This window comes from Pan paniscus, chromosome 14 (assembly GCF_029289425.2).
Source record: "Pan paniscus chromosome 14, NHGRI_mPanPan1-v2.0_pri, whole genome shotgun sequence".
NCBI lineage: Eukaryota > Metazoa > Chordata > Mammalia > Primates > Hominidae > Pan > Pan paniscus.
This window is the reverse complement of record NC_073263.2, coordinates 90,794,819-90,802,825: the sequence shown is the minus strand read 5'-3', so window position 1 is coordinate 90,802,825 and position 8,007 is coordinate 90,794,819. Positions and strand designations below refer to the sequence as shown.

At 34.5% G+C, this 8,007-nt stretch overlaps 1 long non-coding RNA gene across 1 annotated transcript in view; it reads right to left on the bottom strand.

The window, feature by feature from the left end:
* Positions 1-5,152: 5,152 nt before the first annotated feature.
* The window catches only part of LOC106635447 (uncharacterized), a 116,081-nt gene continuing 113,226 nt past the window's right edge, over positions 5,153-8,007 (bottom strand). The window contains exon 5 of the long non-coding RNA XR_010109637.1: positions 5,153-7,938. This is a non-coding gene — a long non-coding RNA (uncharacterized LOC106635447). The remainder of the gene's footprint in view (positions 7,939-8,007) is intronic.

The following is an 8,007-nucleotide window of genomic DNA, read 5'->3' as shown; positions in this document are numbered from 1 at the left end:
ATTTATATAAACATTTCTCAGTTTAAATTTAAAATAGAAACTTCCCAAAATATGATAAACATTGAAATACATTGCAACTATATTGTTAATAAGTCTTTTTATTTAAAATATGTTACAATAATATTATGGTGTTTTTTCCTTTTTACTTTCCCAAAGGGCAAGTGTTAAGGTAGGTCAATAAAAAAAAATCACCATTTTTGGAAGCTTTTTACTTTTTATTTATACCAGTTTTGTATATTTTTTATCCATCATTGGGTTAAGTGATAATATGCAAATAATTGTAAATAATCGTAAATATTTTTGAATATATAAATATATTGGAGAAAATAGCAGTATTTTGTAATAATTAGTACCGTTCATCAATAATTATTATTAAAGATAAATTAGAATTTCATGTTTCTACAAAATAAGCCCATTCTGATACTCTGAGGCTCTATAACCATTTGAGGACTAAGAGGGAATTGTACGGTGCAATTTTAACAATCAGCCCAAAGAAAAGCAGTATTTTTATTTACTCCAACTATAAAACAAAGTGACACCTATATAAAAAAGGAAAAACTATATTTAGTGTCATATATTTCTAACCCAAGTTGATGCTATTCAACTGTGTCAGTGTAATATCTTTAGAAATGGTGGTATAGACTTACTTAGCTAGAGGAGATGATTTATTATATTTTTATATGCCCTTTTTCCTCCAAATGTGAGGATCTCTGAAAACTTTTATGTTTACATTTTATGGCATTTATATTTTTCCTAGCATTATTTAGCACTCAGTTCTACATTACAACATGTAAAGGTGATGAAATTGTTGTTTTGTGAGATGAGATAGTGGTATATATTATTTTAGGATAAATGAACATTAATTCAAATGAAGACTGTGTGTGTGAATACAAGTAACTTACACAAATAACAAAACTATACTTAAAAAAATAGAAAATGCAATATTTTGCCAAGTACAACATATCTATTATAGTTAAGGTTGTTGTCAGCAGAAATGTACATATTTATTCCATTTTGCATTGTCATGTTTGACTTTAGCCTTCATGAAATTCTAAGTAGCAAAATTTATGACGTTTCTGTAATAATTCTTGAGATTTATTTTGCTCGATATTAATCTCATAATACCAATATGCATGTTCTCTGATCACTATTTGTTTTTGACCCTGTCAAACAAATGTTCTTCATATACTAGTGAATTATTCTCATTACTATTCTTATTTAAATAGAGATCTTACCAAAACCCATTTCATAGTGAAACAATAGTTTCACAATACTAAACCCACACTTTATTTAGTTTAAAATTATGTTTGATTTCTACCTCTTTCCAATGTAAAGAGACAATGTATATTTTTTAGGTTTCCTCAATGGAAAATATATTGTCCAAGTTGCTCATGTTAATATCAACAATAATACATTTAAACTAACAATGAATCATAATTTCTATATTTTGTGCCTCTGGAATTTATGGTTTAATTTGAATCAGATATCAATATAAGTCTAGAGGCAGGACATGGGGGCATTTATAAACATGAAGTAGAGGCAGTATTAGAAAACATAATGGAAAATATGATAAACATTTTACTTAGTAAATAACACTTTGAAAGTCACAAAAACAGAGGAGGAGAAAACAAAAAGCAAACCTAACTCTAGTTTACAGAGGCTCCAAATGTGCTAGTTCAAGCCTGAGGCAACAATTTCTTTTCAAAATATTTACTATTTTCACCTAAATTTCAAAACTGAGAAAAAAGATTTCTAAAATTATGTCAATATAATGCTCAAATCATGATGAAATTATAAGAAAAGACAGCAGAGTATTGTGTGTCTGAATAGTATATCATAGATTATGTGAAACATCATACCAAGATATACATTAAATTTTTAATGAACATCATGGAAAACCTGTATTTTATGATACTTCTCACCTAAACAGGATTAATTCTTCAGAGTTTCACTCCAACTTTGTGTAGATGTCTGACGCCAATCATAAAATCAATTAAATTGTGACAGGGAGTGAATAAATGAACAATGAGCTGATCTTCTCACCTGCAAAATTACACATAATATATGGAAGTTTATGAAACTTAAACCAACAAATGAAACAAAAGATAAATTATGCATTGTTAGCTCCAGATAATTAAAGGCAGCACTGTATGGCCAAGCAAACACGTAAACACGATTTCCTAGAAATAAAAGAAATTTAAGCATAAAAGCTGTGAATTTCATGCATTATTTTCTCTTCTCCATGATTGGGTCAAATGTTGCTAATTATTCAATAATATAAACAAAATAGAAACTCTATTTCTAACTACATATAGTAGAAACTGTTTTACAAGTGTGCAGAATGAGATACACACAAGATATTGATAACTTTAAGAGTAGAAAATGAAAGTTGGAAATTAGTAATAATTGTCCAACATCAGGAGAAAGAATAAACAAATTGTATTTGATATATGAGATATAATACTGGGAATCAGTTAATATCAAGAGACACGAATCTCACATATGTAAATGTAAGCAAAGAAATAGGTGGCATAATAATATATACTAGATAATGTCATTACACAAACATACAATGGAATACTATTCTGAATTAACAAGAAATTAATTATTGATACATGCTACAATATAGATAAATGCCAGAACAATAACTAAGTGAAAGAAGCAGTACACTAAGGCAACATACTATATGATTCCATTTGTGTGAAATTCTTAGTAAAGTAGATCAATGGCTGCCTTTATCATGTGGTGGAAATAGGAGACTGTAATCTCTCATGAAGGAACTTAAAGGGATGATGGAAATTTTCTAAAACTGAATTTTGCTAATGGTTGAATGAATCTACATATTTACTAAAAATCCTTCCATTACATTGTATTAAATATGCATGAACTGGCCAGGCACGGTGGCTCACGCCTGTAATCCCAGCTTGGGAGGCCGAGGCGGGTGGATCACGATGCCAGGAGATGGAGACCATCCTGGCTAACATGGTGAAACCCCGTCTCTACTAAAAAATACAAAAAATTAGCCAGGCGTAGTGGCGGGCGCCTGTGGTCCCAGCTACTTGGGAGGCTGAGGCAGGAGAATGGCGTGAACCTGGGAGGCGGAGCTTACAGTGAGCGGAGATGCACCACTGCACTCCAGCCTGGGTGACAGAGCGAGACTCCATCTCAAAATAAATAAATAAATAAATAAATAAATAAATAAAATAAAATGCATGAACTTGCATTACATATGAATCAAATCAACTACATCCAAGTTATACCTTAGAAAAGCTGTTAAAGGTAAATAACAGGATATAAAAAAGTCCCTATATGCCCATGTAATTGACATGATATTGCTAAACCAATCAGTGGCATGCATCTTAACATTAAAAAAATTTATAAACATACAAAAACTTGATAACTGATTGGTCATTGTATTCGTTTTTTAGGTCTGCCATAGCAGGTTATTATAAATTTGTTGGGTTAAAATAAGAGAAATTCATTCTCTAATAGTTCTGGTAGTTAAAAGTCTGGAATCAATGTGTTGGCAATCAAGGTTTTGGTAAGGCCATGCTCCCTGTAAAGTCAGTCTCTGGGGTAGAAGTCTTTTTGATTCTTGCAGGTTCTGATGGCCCAGAGAGTCCTTGATTTATGGCAGCATAACTCAATTCTCTGACCCCATCTTCACATGGCCTCCTCTCTGTGTTTCTCTGAGTGAAGTCTTCTTTTATAATGATACCAGTTATTGAATTTAGGGCCCTCCATAATCCAGTATGATCTCAACTTAACTAATTACATCTGCAAAACCCTATTTCCAAATAAGGTAACATTCTGAGATTCTAGATGCATGTGGATTTTGGGAGGATATTGTTCAACCGACTAAAGCCCTGGTAAGAATATTGCCTCCTTCAAAATTCAAGAATATTATATGAAATGCCCTAGGAAAACATTCAATAATCTTTTGCAAAAATGTTATAAAAGAGTATGCTTTGGTTGTTTCAATAAAATGAATTTGTTGTAGTGGTTTTCACTGTGGCCACTATTGAGTTATTTAATTATTTTTCCAGGAATAATTCATTTGCATTCTCACACATATTCAACTAAGTCAAAAATAAAATTTGGAAAGAAGAGTGTCAATGGATCAATGCCAACACATTAAATTATTGACTTGTTTTGTTTTTTGACCGAAGAGTTTAATTTTCTCAGCAACTTGAGCCAATTTATCTCTGCTTATAGCCATGGCCTCACGCTCTGCTGTAGAAAAGCATTTCTCACTAGTTCCACAGGAAATTAATAGACACGCTGTGAATAATGGGTTCGTTAATTAAATATAGTCAGAGAAAAACTGCGTTCAACAAAGCAGGTTCATTCCTGTCAAACTTCAAATAGCTTTAAATTTGCTAACCTGTATTATGACACACCGAGGGTGGAATCAGTTATGCAGTGTTTTATAAGTTTACTTGAAACAAAACTCCTGTTGGATGGAATATCACATACAACTGTGAAAAATTATGTGCCTATGCCATCCCTTAGGTAAGAGACGATTATGTCATTACTGTGGCAAATCCACCTCCAAATTTGTGATCCAAGTTTAGTAAACGGTCTCCCCTCTTGTTTCTAAATGTAAAGCTGCACTTTCCTCCCAGTTTATGGTAATTGGATATCCATCCACAGCTGAAGTTTTGATCTTGATAAACTAATAACACCAAGTGATTTAAAGGGGAGTCCTGCCTTGCATTTGTCAATTCTTTTTAAGCAATGTCACACCTTAAACCAAAAACTGTGCAGCTTCTGAGTGCATGATTACAGACCTTTTGAACACATATTTCTTAATATTGTCATCTTGACCATATTCCAGGACAGCAATTAATTTTACTCTAGTTCCCTCAGCCCAGTTGCTCTCCGGGTCTGTCACCACATGGATCTCCCCATGGATCTTGTTACCATATCATGTTATTTCATCTCAGCTTTTAAAATTCAAATATGCACCTCTTTTCCTCATTTCATATCCTTCTAGAAATTTCACCATGTCACTTTCATCTCATTTTTTCTTTATACGTTCTATTAAATCTAGGTTCTTTTTTCGCCACCACGTCCCACCCCAACTATTCAAAAATATTTGTTTAAAAAAATCAATTGAGTTAAAAAATAAAATGATGGACAGTTTTAGGTTTTTCACCAAATCAGTTATTTATTTTCTTCAGTAAGAACAATTATAACATGTCAGGTGCTCCTCTAGGAGCCAGGAATACAGTGATAAAAGAGAAAAATGTCATTGCACTTACAGTTCTTACATTTTGGTAGAGGAGAAAGACAATAATCAAGATAAATATAGTATAACAATCAGTGCAAAATTATAAGGAGAACAAATCACATCAGGAGAGGGCACATAGAATATCTGGAAAATACACTGAAGTTTTAGGTAGAGTGGGAAGGCAATACTTTCCAGGGAAGTCTTTTCATATGGAAGGTGACTTTGCAGAAGAACAGAGCAAAACAAGGGAGCCTGTTGTGCTTACATAGATGAAAGTGATTGAAAAGAAAAGGAACAAGTGTGTGGAGAAATGAGCCTTGTAAATAATGCCCAGTAAGTTTCCCATCACGTTTAAGCATAATGATGATAGAAAGAATACACTCAAAATTTTCAGAAAAATAAATGGTTTACTTATGAAGGAAAAGTAAAAGAAAAATCATAACAGATAATACAACATTTAAAATTTTTGCTGAATGTTCCTTGTTTATTTTAGTTGTTTCTGTTCATTGCGCTTTCTTTGTGTATTTTTTCCACCTAGTCCATCTCTCTTATGGTGTTGGTGTTTTTAAACAGCCTTGAGACCCTTATAAACTATTTTCCCTGAATTTACCAGCTGACTTTGTGGGCAGTATACTAGGGAAGTGTTTGTTGATGGTTGACTGCATCTTTGGATGAGTAAGGAGAAGTAAATAGAAGGGTTTGATCCCGTTACCTTCATTCCAATGCCAAATACGGAAGACTTAATTATGGTTACTGTGCCCATCATTTAAAAAAATCGGTAAATCATTTTGAAATATTTTCCCTTATTTTAGCCTAAAGACAAATGATGCAAATCTCAGGGTGTGTGTGTGTGTGTGTGTGTGTATGTGTGTGTGTGTGTTTGCATGCATGTCAGGGAGAGGAAGGTAAAGGAGGATTTTGCAGTCATCGCACAGTCAGATTTGTAAGTCCATAATTTTTTCTTTGGACATTTCTGAAGAATTTCCTGGGAAGAATCACTTGTATAATTTCTCCATGTTTTCTGAAATGTGGCTATCTCCCTTCTGTTCTGTCTCTTTATATATTTATATCATCTTTACTTGCTCCTAAAATTTTGTCAAAATCTTTAGACCACAGACCACTTCCAAATCAATTGTTTCCAAGAGGATTGAAATCCAATCTCCTTCTTGTATTTCTGCTGTCAATTATATGAATTTTCAGAGGATGATTGCTCTGAACATTTTCTGTTCACCCTGTTGGTGAAGAAGGAATCCCTCATTATAAATAGTACAAGGCGGTTGAACACAGGACACTTGACAATGAACAGATGCAGTTAGCAGCAGATCATTAGTCACGTTTACTCACAGCCCAAGAAAGGAGAATGCCACATGCAGTGCAAGGCTACACTCAGGAGCAGAGTGAAACAGGAGGGATGTGAGAGGCAAGCTTTGTATTAATAGGAAGGTGGGGTGCAACCTGGTTCTCATGAGGGTTGTGACTGACTGGGTTGAATCGGATCTTGTGCAGGCGGGAAGGTTGAGGACCAAGCTGGGTGCAGGTGGTTCAGCTGAAAATGGACCTAGCTGGATGGGGAGGCTTTGCTGGTGAGTGGGAGGGCATGTTTGATAAGAGAAAAGGTTGTAGCACTAAGAATTCGGAGTTCTCAGAGGTTCAGAGGTCAAAGGCAGCACACGGAATGTTGGGTCTTACAATGCAGAGATAATCTATTTACTATTTGGATAGAAACTTATCTTTTTTTTCAATTTGTACAGACTCATAGAAGAGTTTGTAGTATTTGATAATGTTGTAGTATTTTATCATTTTTACTTTATTTGCTTATGAATATAGCTGCCTGTTCTTTCTCTCTGTTTATTCCTGTAGATTTTCTTCAAAATTATCTACTCATGTTCTATTGTGACAAGGTACCCCTGTGTCTAAACCTAAACATCTTCATTTCATCTTCTCTATCTTCTGAATGCCCTCTCTCCTTCCAAATATTTTCTGAATAGTTTTGAACTTCAAATATTTGATGTTGTTCTTTTCACGCTACTCATTCTTTTGAGTGATTGCTCTCTTTCTTTCTTGTATCAATTAACAACCAAGGCCGATAATTCTTCAAACTCGATCTTGATTATTCCCAAAGTTATGCTCACTTTATTTTAAACATTTATAATTTCCTTTCTCACAGCCTACTCAAAAGAAACATGTGTGAAACTTAAATTATCATTTTTTTAAACAGTATTGGTGTGAGGAGTCCAACTCCTGGTTAAAAACCTACTTACTATTTTCCAGGTGTGACCACAAATGATTACAAAAGGTTTATGTGACAGGCCTCGAAGTGGAAGCTGCCCTTTCCACAGCAGGCTTGACGCCCAGCCAGAGGATGGCAGTGTCCAAGGGGAATGGCAGAAAAGGACTCAGGCCAGACTGCTCCGGTCCATCCAGTTCTTCTGCCATTTGCATTCCAAGCCCAGGCACCTTCATTCCTAGGTGTCTTTCTCTGAGGCTTTAGGTGGAGGCCTTCTTCAAGCATCTCCGCTAAGCCTCCTTACTGGAGGAAAGACAGGGAAAACATGAAGACAATTTCCACACTTTTCTAGTACTTTTCCACTCCTAACTCTCTCCTGCATCATCATTCCAAGGTCCATACAACTGCAGGAGCCTTTCAGGTTCCCTCCACTGAGGGGACCTCCGTATCCATGCTGACACTTCGCTGAGGCACAACTCTATGAGGTAAAATAAAACAGGTTTTTATCAGTGTTTTCTCCAGTTTTAGCTTCTTCCACTACAGAAAA